At 44.1% G+C, this 13096-nt stretch overlaps 1 non-coding gene across 1 annotated transcript; it reads right to left on the bottom strand.

Moving 5' to 3' along the window:
* Positions 1-389: 389 nt before the first annotated feature.
* Trnai-uau (transfer RNA isoleucine (anticodon UAU)) lies at positions 390-464 on the bottom strand. Its single transcript has one exon. It is a non-coding gene; the product is annotated as a tRNA-Ile (tRNA).
* Positions 465-13096: the final 12632 nt, after the last annotated feature.

Genomic DNA, 13096 nt, shown 5'->3' with positions numbered 1-13096 from the left:
TGGATGTTTGTGATGTCCTTAGGTTAGTTAGGTTTAACTAGTTCTAAGTTCTAGGGGACTAATGACCTCAGCAGTTGAGTCCCATAGTGCTCAGAGCCATTTGAACCATTTGAACACACATACACACACACACACACACACACACACACACACATACACGTATATATATATATATATATATATATATATACGTCTTACCCGCCACCATGCTTCGGCGCGAAGGGTTCGTCCCATAAGTGGAACATGGCCAGCAGCCTATACCAACCTCTTACAAGTTAAGATGTGTTTGTAAGTCAAGAACAGGAAATTTCTGAAGGAATTTCAATGAAATGAATACCCTTAACTGCACACAGGCGTTGATATAAGTCATGGAGGACAGTTGAAATGTGTGCCCCGACCGGGACTCGAACCCGGGATCTCCTGCTTATATGGCAGACGCTCTATCCATCTGAGCCACCGATGACACAGAGGATAGTGCGACTGCAGGGACTTATCTCTGGCACGCCTCCCGTGAGACCCACATTCGCAATTTATTGTCCCGCGCTATATGCCCATTACACTCATTACTCGCAGCTTTACTGTCGATTCCCGATTACACTGTTTGTGCATACGCACAGAACAAGATGGTCAAATGGCCAGTGAGCCTTAAGTGAAGATTTGATCTGTTCTTTCGGACACACCATCTTCTTATATATATAATTTCTGAAGGGTTCTCCTGTATTCACATTAATAAAGCGAAATTCCGACTGGTCACTTTGGCAATGGCTGAGAGTCCTCCCCTCCGTATAGAACAAACAAACACCGGCCGAACAGGCCGTGAAGGCCCAACGGTACTGACCGGCCGCCGTGTCATCCTCAGACCGTAGGCGTCACCGGATGCAGATACGGAGGGGCATGTGGTCAGCACACTACTCTCCCACTTCGGTGATCTGCGGGACCCGGTGTTACTACCGCTTTAAGGCCGTCGGCCCCCTCCATATAAGGTTTTAAAAAATGTGGGAGTTGCGTTTGAAAAAGCGTGATTGGGGCACCCGTCGTGGGGGTGCCCTCTGGGCACTCGTAGTGCTGGAATCGTCAGATGCGGCCGTTTTCTGCTGCCACCTTGGCTGTGATTGCTCTGACTGGTGCTATTCGGCGTACATTTGCTGAGTCTGGAGAGTCGAAGCGTCGCCCTTTTTTTCGATTGCAGAATCCACTTTCTGAGCAGCTCTCAGTTTACCAGATTTTACTAAGCAATTTGTGTTGCCTGATTAGTTTTATTTTTATATGAGTCCTACACTGGTGAACCTTGCACATGTGAGCTGCACAGATAAGGAAAGCTTGTTACGTTTTCTCCAGCAGTCTTCTAAGTAATCTGATATCTCCACATAGTGTTAGGAGATTCTATAATGTCAGCTGAGATTCTGGAGAGCTCTGCGCTCCGATATTGCGCACGTTTTGTGCTCATTTATATATCAGCGCATTCGCCATCATTTGGAGTGATTCGTGATGAGCAAATAAAAACATCTACTGTATTCAGATTTGATTTTAATTTCAGAATCAATAATTGTCCTACGACATTTGCTGGTTAAGCTTTTCTAATTTGTTTGTCTAATTGTGACGGCGTTCCGTTGCAATAAAGTGGCCAAACGTTCTGATCATTCAGACTAAGCGCAGTTATTGTGATCAGTTATTTCATTGATGCATAATGAGCGTTGCACTCGCTGGTCTAGCATGCTACTGATGAAGTAAATAAAGTTGGATAGTTGCGACTATGCTCAAGAGAGAAAAAGTTACGGTTCCGTTTCACGATTCACAGAATGAAGCAATGCCTTTTTCAGCCAAACCCCCTGTCTGAACTACAATTGCTTTAATTAATAATGGTTTAGATAAAGTTATTCAGTTAGCTCAATTGTGACTTGTATTATGACTATGATCTTGTTACATAAAATAAAGTGAACAGTTTTCGTAAATTGTACAGGGCATTCAACAATCACTAGAACTTAAAAAAAGTCAGAGAGTAGTTTTGTGGACGTTGATACGTGAATGTGGGTCATAAGTTTTAATTAAGAAACAAGAAAGATGCATCTGATCTGTAGAAATTGTATTTTTAAGAAGAACGAAGTATATAAAGGTACATAATGAGAAATGAGGCAGTTAGGAAGAAATCTGAGACAGGCAGTTAAAAAAAAGAAAAGAAACTGTAAGAAAACGGAACGAGATAGCGTGAACACTTTCAGGAAATACTAGGGTTATTTGGAAAGTAAGGAACGATCGGTCGCGAAATGGAAAACACAGTGAAGATCCGATGAAGTTTTGCACAGGTGTGTTGGCAGTGTCTCTACTATGCATGTCGATCGCGTTACGTCGTTCTTTTTAGTTCTGAGCACACAGGGAGCACATAAAGATACCTGGAACAATAGTGTCTCCCGCCAAGTACGTGGGCCTCGTGAGAAATTTCGCCTGGAGCTATGCAGCCAACATTACACAACTGTCGTGCATTTTCTTCTTCAAGACAATTCTCAGCCGCAAATTGCAGGGGCAATGAAGATGCTCCTGCATCATTTTCGATTGGAAATGTTTCATTAGCCACAATACAGCCCGTAATTGTCTCCCTCTGAGTTTCATCTCTGCTCACATGGACCGCTGGCTATGAAGACAACATTTGGGCACAGACAACGAGCTGTAGGCCAGCATAGAGAACTGGCGGAAAGCACTGGAGGCTGCCTTCTATAAGGAGGGTATGGGAAAGTTGGTACAACGCTACGACAAACGTCTAAGTCGGATCGGCGACTATGGAGATAAGTAGCTGAAAGTTCTAGCTAACTGTTGCAAATAAAACAGTTTTGATTTTCGCGACCTATCGTTCCTTACTTTCTGAATAGCCAACGTATATCTATAAAGATTGCCAGTAATCCAATAATACTGAAAAATTTCTACCTAAAAGGTGAAAGCGATGTTAGCAGAACAAGAAAAAGATGGCAGCCGTAACTGGCAATAAATGGAAATACGGGAAATGGAAAGGAGATCCATTACCTAATGCTTTGAAAACGATCTATTTCACTGTGTGTAGATCTCTTCACTATAAATCACGCTTTACAATAAAGTGAACACTATTACTCAAATTATATTATTTACTATAAGTAACATGCTCACAAGAACAGGATTGCTCCAGTAAAGCTGAATGTGTCTTGGAATGGCACTCGCTGGAACATTCACTCCAAAAGTGCCTAGAAGGAACGCTGCGCCGCTTCCTCATATTCAGACAACACTGCTTCAACTTTGAATAAAGAACCAGCTCTCAGAATAACATCTCGCATCTCGAGAAAGTTGAGAGGCACAAACTGGAGAGCTGAGCCACAAGTCCTTAGAATCGCCACTTTGGCCTTGCTATTTTGCAGAAGATTATGACTTTCCTGTTTGGTATAAAGCACCTCATGCCAAAACTGTGGACCCTGCTTGGAACGAAGCTTGCAAGATGACCACAGGGTGAGCGAAACCTATCCCTTTTAATAATATCCACTGCCTTGCAGGTATTGCACCTACAGACTTTCGTTGAGAAGCTGCCACCGATCATGAACGGCTGAAGGCTGAGAATGTTGAAGCTCATCACCTGTTTGGCCATGAACTAGCGCAACCTCGGTCAAAATCAAGAAAAAGTTTCCTTGGAACAGCATTGAAACTCCCACCAGACAATGCAAGACTTTTCGATGGAAATCCGTACTATAAGACTTGATGGAAGTCACTTAACCGCTTAAGAACTGGTGTCTTAAACTGAGGTTTCACATCTGAGGGTAGCAAATGTGTATGTGTGTCTGGAGCAGAGTACACTTTGGCACACCTCTGCCAGTGTCCTCTTTGTCTATTTATCTGCTCAACGCAGGATCTTAAGCTTGCAAACCATAGTGCCCCATGTGTGGCTAAACTTTGGACAATTGTCATCTGATAGTTCTGAATGTTCCCCTCTTCTTGTAAAGTCGGTTTCTGAAAAGGATAAATAAATCATAAAAACTATACTGACATATAATTGATACTGTAACATTCACTTTTTAAGTAGCTTCCGAGATGCGGCATCTTGACGAAACAGACTTGTTTTTGCGGACTTATAACAGCGTACCTAAAAGCAAAATATCTCAGACGGAAAGGAGAAAAACTTTTTGACGGATATAAAGCAAACAGCAAATGAGTTCTAATTGAGTTTCGAGTTAATGTAGTACATACAAAAATTAGATTAAACCCGTAGAATACGGTATTTTGAAGTACCATGGATTATAAGAGATCCACTTAATGTTTTGGCTCGTACGTCGTGAGCATAGCATAGTAGCAAAGTGAAGAGTAGATCACATGATATACGAACGGAAAGAAACTGGAAGCATTTTAGATGTGAAAAATTAAGTACGAAACTTGGAGATACCAAAAAGAACACATGATAAAAGAAGGTTAGCGGTATCGAAGAACTTTACCAGAAGAAGCAACAGGTCAAACGAGCAATCTCCTACGGCATCCAGGATCATTAACTTCGCGCTGTAAGGAGCCGTCATTTCTTCTTTTCTTTGCTGCGTCAGCAGTATCATTTATCGGTTTTGGCTGTGTGAGAAGCATTTGATGGCTGGATGCCCTTTCTGATGCGACCAGTCCCTCGCTGGAAAGACATGTGTGAACCACATATCTGCCAGTGTCTAGTGGAGATCTCATGTGCCACTGCGATAACGTTTTCTAAATGTGTGAGTTGCGTGTATCTGAGGCTCTACATGGGTATCAGCCCCGTGTTTATTTAAGTGGGTGTGGGAAACCGCCTAAAAATCCTGTCCAGACTGGCCGGCTCCGAGCCGTCTCGTCAGTGCCTGACACAGATGCGACCCGGGGCTGACTTGTCTCCCCGAATTCTCGAAGATGGCACGTAGTCATTTCGGCTGTCCGGGTTGGTAGCTGGAAGGAACAGTAGTGGGGCAAAATGCTGTCGACACACACGGACCAGTATATGCAAATAGATATTGCGTATACCAGCAAGGAAGGGACGAAAAGACTACATCCAGACAAGAAAAGATATAGTGCGAAAACAAAATTGGCGTCAGACTAATTACTTTAGTAATATAATTTCTCTTAACCCCACTCAAATTCCTAACCCCATATAATAGCCCAGAAAATTAGTGCTTGTTAATTTTTAACAGCTATAACGATAGTTGTAAAATATAAAAGGAAAAACGTGGGGAGCATGAAATAGATAAATGATGCCTGAAAAAAATGGTTCAAATGGCTGTGAGCACTATGGGACTTAACATCTGAGGTCATCAGTCCCCTAGAACTTAGAACTACTTAAACCTAATTAACCTAAGGACATCACACACATCCATGCCCGAGTCAGGATTCGAACCTGCGACCGTAGCGGTCGCGCTGTTCCAGACTGAAGCGCCTAGAACCGCTCGGTCACACCGGCCGGCAGTGATGCCTGAATAATTCGCTTAAGTCACTAATAATTTTGTTATACTCCAAATGATATGAACTGATTTGTGTCGACTACAGTTATTCTATACAATCCTTAGTATTATCTGTTGCATGTGCCCCACGTTTTCTGTTTCAAATTTTACAAGTATTACCGTTACTATCAAAAATTAATAAGCACAAATTTTTAGGCCTACATGTATGAGGTTTGGAATCTGAGTCTAGAAGAAATTATATTTTATACTTTTTAGTTCGTTTTGAAAAGGTATTATATTAAAAAGCTTTTTATTTAAATAATTATTTACTGCTTTTTAGTCTTGCGTGTGTGAAATTTTTCAATTGGTTCAAAGATTTTGATGAAATTACAGAAGAGATTTACGTCAAACTTCAGGTTTATTTCAGTTTCTCTTGACTCAACCAATATAGTCCTCCCTCTTTCGTATATCTCGCGAATATCCTGTGAAGGTAAATATTAGAGATAACCGAGCTCAGACGGAGGCTTATCAGGAGTCAGAGCTTTTCAGCAATCGTTCTTACCGTGATACATTCGCGACTGGAACAGGAGAAGGAGGAAACAGCAGTGGTAAAGAAAGTGCCCTCCGCCACGCACCAGGCAAGAAAGCTATTTAATACTGCATTGTCAAACCGTTCTGAGCTGTTGAAATTTCACGTCTCCAGCTCATCGGGAAATTAGTTTAAAATCAATTGCAAAATTTGTTCCGAACACACAAGAAAGCAACCTGATGGAAACGTTTTAAAAAGATGTCTGTGCCTATGTATGCCTATAGATGAGGAAAATCAGTGGCGAAACAATCGTTGACATTCATGATGAAAACCTTCAGATGGCTTTCATTTTGCACAGTGCTACTAGCTTCGGTCATAGACCATTATCCTCAAGAGTCTTCCAATTTAGTCCATTCTGTATATCTGCGACGCTCTCCCACGTATCAAACAAACCTATGAGCTTTCGTGCTGCCCTTCTCTGTATACGTTCAATATCCCCTGTTAATCCTATTTGGTACGGGTCCCACCACTTGAACAATATTCTAGAAACGGACGCGAGAGCGATTTGTAAGCAAACACCTTTGTGTACCAATATACCGAAGTCTACCATCCGCTTTCCCCACGACTGAGCCTATGTGATCATTCCATTTCTTATCCCTACAAAGTGGTACACACAGGTATTTGTATCAGTTGGCCGATGCGCGACTCTGTTATACTGCAGTCATAGGATACTATGTTCTTTCGTTTCGTGAAGTGCCCAGTTTTACATTTCTGAACATTTACAGATAGTTGCCAGTCTTTGGACAACTTTCAGATCTTATCAACATGTGACTGTTTATGCCGCTTCTTTGAGACGGTACTTCATCACAGATAACTGCATCATCTGAAAAGTCTGTGGTTATTGATAATATATATATATATAATTTTTTTTTTTTTTTAGTCATCAGTCTTCTGACTGGTTTGATGCAGTCCGCCACGAATTCCTCTTCTGAACCAAGCTCTTCGCTCTTCATCTTAGAGTAGCAATTGCAACCTACGTCCTTGGTGCATTCCAATCTCTGTTTCCCTCTACGGTTTTTACCTTCTACAGCACCCTCGAGCACTATGGAAGTTATTCCCTGGTGTCTCTACAGATGTCCTATCATCCTGTCCCTTCTTCTCCTATTCCTTTCCTCGCCGGTTCTCTGGAGAACCTCCTCACTCTTTTCCTTATCAATCCACCTAATTTTCAAAATTCTTCTGTAGCATCTCATCTCAAATGCTTCGTTTCTTTTTTTCTGGTTTTCCCTCAGTTTCGCCACCGTACAATGCCGGGCTCCAAACGTAGAGGGCGGCCGGGGTGCCCGAGCGGGTCTAGGCGCTACAGTTTGGAACCGCGGGACCGCTACGGTCGCAGGTTCTAATCCTGCCTCGAGCATGGATGTGTGTGATGTCTTTAGGTTAGTTAGGTGTAAGTAGTTCTAAGTTCTAGAGGACTGATGACCTAAGAAGTTAAGTCCAATAGTGCTCAGAGGCATTTGAACCATTTTTTTTTCCAACTATACATTCTCCGAAATTTCTTCCTCACATTAAAGCCTACGTTTTATACTAGTAGACTTTTATTGGCCAGGATTGCCCTTTATGGCAATACTAGTCTGCTTTTTATGTCCTCCTTACTCCGACCGTCGTGGATTGTTTCGCTGCCTAGGTAGCAAAATTCCTTAACTTCATCTACTTCGTGGTCACCAAGCCTGACGTTAAGTTTGTCGCTGTTCTCATATCTACTATTTTCGTCTATCGTTGACTTATTCTCAGTCCATATTCCGGACTGATTAGTCTGTCCACTCCATTCAGCAGATCCTGCAATTCTTCTTCACTTCCATTGACGATAACGATGTCATCAGCGAACTTTATCATTGATACCCTTTCACTTTCAATTTTAATTCCACTCTTGAACCTTTCTTCTATTTCCGTAATTACTTCTTCGATGTATAGATTGAGCAGTAGGGGTGAAAGACTGCATCTCTATCTTGTTGAGCCGGCCGGGGTGGCCGAGAGGTTCTGAGCGCTACAGCCTGGAACCGCGCGACCGCTACGTTCGCAGGTTCGAATCCTGCCTAAGGCATGGATGTGTGTGATGTCCTTAGGTTAGTTAGGTTTAAGTATTTCTAAGTTCTAGAGGACTGATGACCTCAGAAGTTAAGTCCCATAGTGCTCAGAGCCATTTGAAGCATTTTTTCTATCTTGCTGTTGTTGCTGTGGTCTTCAGTATTGAGAGCAGTTTGATGCAGTTCTCCATGGTACTCTATTCTGTGCAGGCTTCTTCATCTCCCAGTACCTACTGCAACCTACATCCTTCTGAATCTGCTTAGTGTATTCATCTCTTGATCTCCCTTTACGAATTTTACCCTCTACGCTGCCCTCCAATACTAAATTGTAGATTCCTTTATGCCTCGGAACATATCCTACCAACCGATCCCATCTTCTAGTCAAGTTGTACCACAAACTCCTCTTCTCCCCAATTCTATTCAATATCTCCTCATTAGTTATGTGCTCTATCCATCTAATCTTCAACATTCTTCTGTAGCACCACATTTCGAAAGCTTCTATTCTCTTCTTGTCCAAACTATTTATCGCCCATGTTTCACATCCATACATGGCTACACTCCATACAAATATTTTCAGAAACGACTTCCTGAAACTTAAATTTACACTCGATATTAACAAATTTCTCTTCTTCAGAAACGCTTTCCTTGCCATTGCCAGTCTACATTTTATATCCTCTCTACTTCGACCATCATCAGTTATTTTGTTCCCCAAATAGCAAAACTCCTTTACTACTTTAAGTGTCTCATTTCCTAATCTAATTCCCGCAGCATCACCCGACTTAATTCGACTACATTCCATTATCCTCGTTTTGATTTTGTTGATGTTCATCTTATATTCACCTTTCAAGACACTGTCCATTTGGGACAGCTGCTCTTCCAGGTCCTTTGCTGTCTCTGACAGAATTACAATGTCATCAGCGAACATCAAAGTTTTTATTTCTTGTATCTCTATATTAAACCCTTATTAATCCGAGCTCTTCCTTCTTCGTCTCCCGCTCTCATTATTCCGTCTTGATTGCTGTGCGTATTGTATACCACCTGTCTTTCCCTGTAGTTTATAGCAATTTTTCTGAGACTTTCGAACGTCTTGCACCATTTTACATTATCCAAAACTTTTTCCATGTCGACGGATCCTATGAACGTGTCTTGATTTGTCTACAAGGTACTCCCCAACGCACTTCCCTGGGGCACACACGCACGCACACACACACACACACACACACACACACACACACACAAACTTGTTGGATGCTAGCAATTAACATGCGGTGTTCAACTGGTAGGTGGGGAGTCGCGAGTGTGAACGAACTCGTGTTGTAGATGTAGACGTAAGGGCGGCACGCGCGCGCGCCTAAATCGGAGCAGCGGGTGGTCAGAGCGCGGAGCCGGCGGCCGGGAGGAACGACCTGTCCAGGGGGCGGCAGGTGGCGACCTGCGCCGCTCGTTACGGCGGCACGCGCCCAGACGGAAGGCCGGGGCAGGGGAGGGAGGCGAGGCCGGCGGGGAGCCGTGCCTCGGCTCCCACATGGCGCCGGATTTAAACACTTGGCCTCTCCGCGTCCCGCTGTGTCACCCCCGCACCCTTGCCGGACCGACGAGGTCCGCTGACTCATCGCTCGTCGGACTGGTTCCCCGGCTATCGACGACGCCTTTTTTAGTAGAAAGCAGTGTGTTTACCTGGTCCGATCTCGATAAGATTACGGACTAATCTAGGGTACACGAACAGAATGATGTAATAATTAGCACTCTGATTTCGTTTTTAACCCTTTCGCTACCACTGGGAAGTATGTGTCCCGCGATAGGTGATCAGAGAACCAATGGGAATGTACCGCATTTAATGCTATGTACCAACGATCCAGTGGTAAAGGGAAGCCCGCTAATGGTTTGCAGAATTCTTATAACTAGGATACCCGTGCAAAACTTTCGCACTTCTATATACTGACTATATTTGAAATAAGTGTATTCGTTTGGAGAAGGGTAGTTCTGGCAATGAAGAGAAAACATATTTAAAAATGAACCGAACGACGTGAAATAATAACCATGAATTTGTGATATCTACACTCGTGTTCAGAAGAAAGAGAACACCTTGTACGACTATAGATAGGACGTTCGTATTCACTGAACATGTACGTTAGTATATTCTGCAGAAATGATTAGCATTCAGTCAGCTCGGTTCAGCACGTGCCATGTTGCCTACTAGGCACAGGGTCCACTATGGGCCATGATGACGTGTTCCACGCGTGACGACACCGACGCGTTTAAGGCACGAATAGAGTCCTGCGGTGTAGTCACCCATGCTGCATTCACCTGGTTCCAAAGTTCATCTGTGGAGGTTGGCATTGGATCACACCACTGAACCTGTTGTTTCAGCACGTGTCACAAATTTTCTATTGGCGACAAGTCTGGTGATATGGCGGGCCAGAACAGAAGGATGACATGCTGCGACACTATGAAGGCACGTGTTTCTGCAGCAACATGTGATCGTGCATTGTCTTGCTAAAGACTGGCGTCTGGGGTGTTGCGCAGAAAGGGTACAGCTATAGGTCGCTGGACGTCATTCACTTAGGTCACATTGGTCGTAGTGCTCTGGACACGCGCTGTGATTTCTGGTTGAACCCAACAGCACACCACATCATAAGGCCTTGAGATGGTGCTGTATGTCTTGTGCGAATGCAGTCTGTGTGATGCCTCTCCCCCTGTCTGCAGTGAACCGAAATGCGGTAACCATTTCCAAACAAATGGAAACGTTATCTGGTGCGATTCCTGTTCCCAGTGACGTTGTTCCATACAACGTTGCCATCTAACATGTTTCTGCATATTCGTCAAAGTTAGGAGCACCAGTAGACGGCGCGTACGTAACCCTTGCCGTGATAAACGAAGACGGACTGTCACCCCTGACAGTATGATGTAATGTATTACACTGTTCCACTAGTTCTGAGAAGGACGCAGATCTATCCTGCAATGCCATTCGGATAAGGTGTTGATCTTTTCGGGGGCGGGGGGGGGTGCGACCTGACCCATCTCGTCGCGTTCTGTGGCCTTCCGTAGTGATTTTTTTTCCACCTTGTGCAGATTCTACGGATTGATCGATGAGAGGCTACGGAACAAAAAATATCGAATGAATTTATGTGCGGAAATGCATGATTTCCACGCTAGTGACCGTTCTTCAATCATACTTTGTTACAGAGATTGCGGTCTAACACGTGCTGTACCGTGCAGGTACTGTTCTTCATACGTCATGCCCTAGCGCATTCTTCTGGTATAATAATTGGTAATATTGTGTCCGATTCACATCGCTTGCTGTCCCACCTTGAAGTGGATGTGACACAGCGTTGTACATAATCATTCCGCATTCGAATCGAGAGCTTGCCGACATGGTGTTTACTTACGAAAGGCAAACTGCAACGGGCGGCGGGCGGCAAGGTAGCTTCAGGAGGCCTATTCCCGCCAACAACCACAACATTCAATGTTTCCAACAGTGTTTGACCATTTGTCTGAGGCAGAGTCGTTTCAGGAAGCAGGGAATCATGAAGGTCGCACCCGAAATGTTTGGACACCAGATTTGCAGGAAAATGTGACTAACACTGTGGAAGCCGACCGCCATGTCAGTACAGGGTAAGCCGAAGACCGTGTGGAGCATTCTCCGTGACAATTGGTACTAACGTTATCACAGCGTGTACAGGGCTTTCCACATCGGGAGCAGTTTGTCATTAGTTGCTTCACCAGGAAACCACGATTCCGGGATTTTTGTCATCCATCCTACTCACAGATGAGGCCACTTTTACTCGGAGTGGTATCTTCAACTTTCATAACAGCCATCTATGGGATAGTATGCAGAACCACAATGGTATGGTGACAGCCGGAATGTGTGGGCCCGTATATACCACGACCGTATTTTGGGTCCAGTCTTCCTTCCAAGTTTCCTAACAGGCCGGAACTGTCGGTGTTTCTTGCAGGTGATTTTGCCTGACATTCTGGAAGGAGTGTCATTGTTAATTTGAAGGGTTACATGGCTGCTACATGATGGTGCTCCAGCTGACTTCACCGTTAACGTCCGGACGTATCTCAATCGTGTCTTCCCTGGTATATAGATTGACCGAGGGGGTTCACTTGCATGGCTTGCTCGATCACCGGATCTTAACCCGTGCGATTTCTGGTTATGGGTCCATCTCAAAAGTATAGTGTAAGCAGAGCCCATTCCAGATGTGGAGACACTGGAGCAGCGTATTCACGCTGCCTGTAACACTGTTCAGATGCAGCCTGGCCGATGTGAATGTGTGAGACAGAACATGCTACGGCGCGTTCACGCATGCGTTGAGCCACATGGATACCATTTTCTACATCTACATCTACATCTACATCTACATCAATACTCCGCAAGCCACCTGACGGTGTGTGGCGGAGGGTACCTTGAGTACCTCTATCGGTTCTCCCTTCTATTCCAGTCTCGTATTGTCCGTGGAAAGAAGGATTGACGGTATTCTTCTGTGTGGGCTCTAATCACTCTGATTTTATCCTCATGGTCTCTTCGCGAGATATACGCAGAAGGGAGCAATATACTGCTTGACTCTTCGGTGAAGGTATGTTCTCGAAACTTCAACAAAAGTCCGTACCGAGCTACTGAGCGTCTCTCCTGCAGAGTCTTCCACTGGAGTTTATCTATCATCTCCGCAACGCTTTCGCGATTACTAAATGATCCTGTAACGAAGGGCGCTGCTCTCCGTTGGATCTTCTCTATCTCTTCTATCAACCCTATCTGGTACGGATCCCACACTGCTGAACAGTATTCAAGCAGTGGGCGAGCAAGCGTACTGTAACCCACTTCCTTTGTTTTCGGATTGCATTTCCTTAGGATTCTTCCAATGAATCTCAGTCTGGCATCTGCTTTACCAGCGATCAAGATCATTCCATTTTAAATCACTCCTAATGCTTACTCCCAGATAATTTATGGAATTAACTGCTTCCAGTTGCTGACCTGCTATTTGTAGCTAAATGATAAGGGAACTATCTTTCTATGTATTCGCAGCACATTACACTTATCTACATTGAGATTCAATTGCCATTCCCTGCACCATGCGTCAATT

This window comes from Schistocerca serialis, chromosome 6 (assembly GCF_023864345.2).
Source record: "Schistocerca serialis cubense isolate TAMUIC-IGC-003099 chromosome 6, iqSchSeri2.2, whole genome shotgun sequence".
NCBI classification, from domain to species: domain Eukaryota; kingdom Metazoa; phylum Arthropoda; class Insecta; order Orthoptera; family Acrididae; genus Schistocerca; species Schistocerca serialis.
Note: the sequence above shows the minus strand (reverse complement) of the source record. Positions and strands in the feature narration are given on the sequence as shown.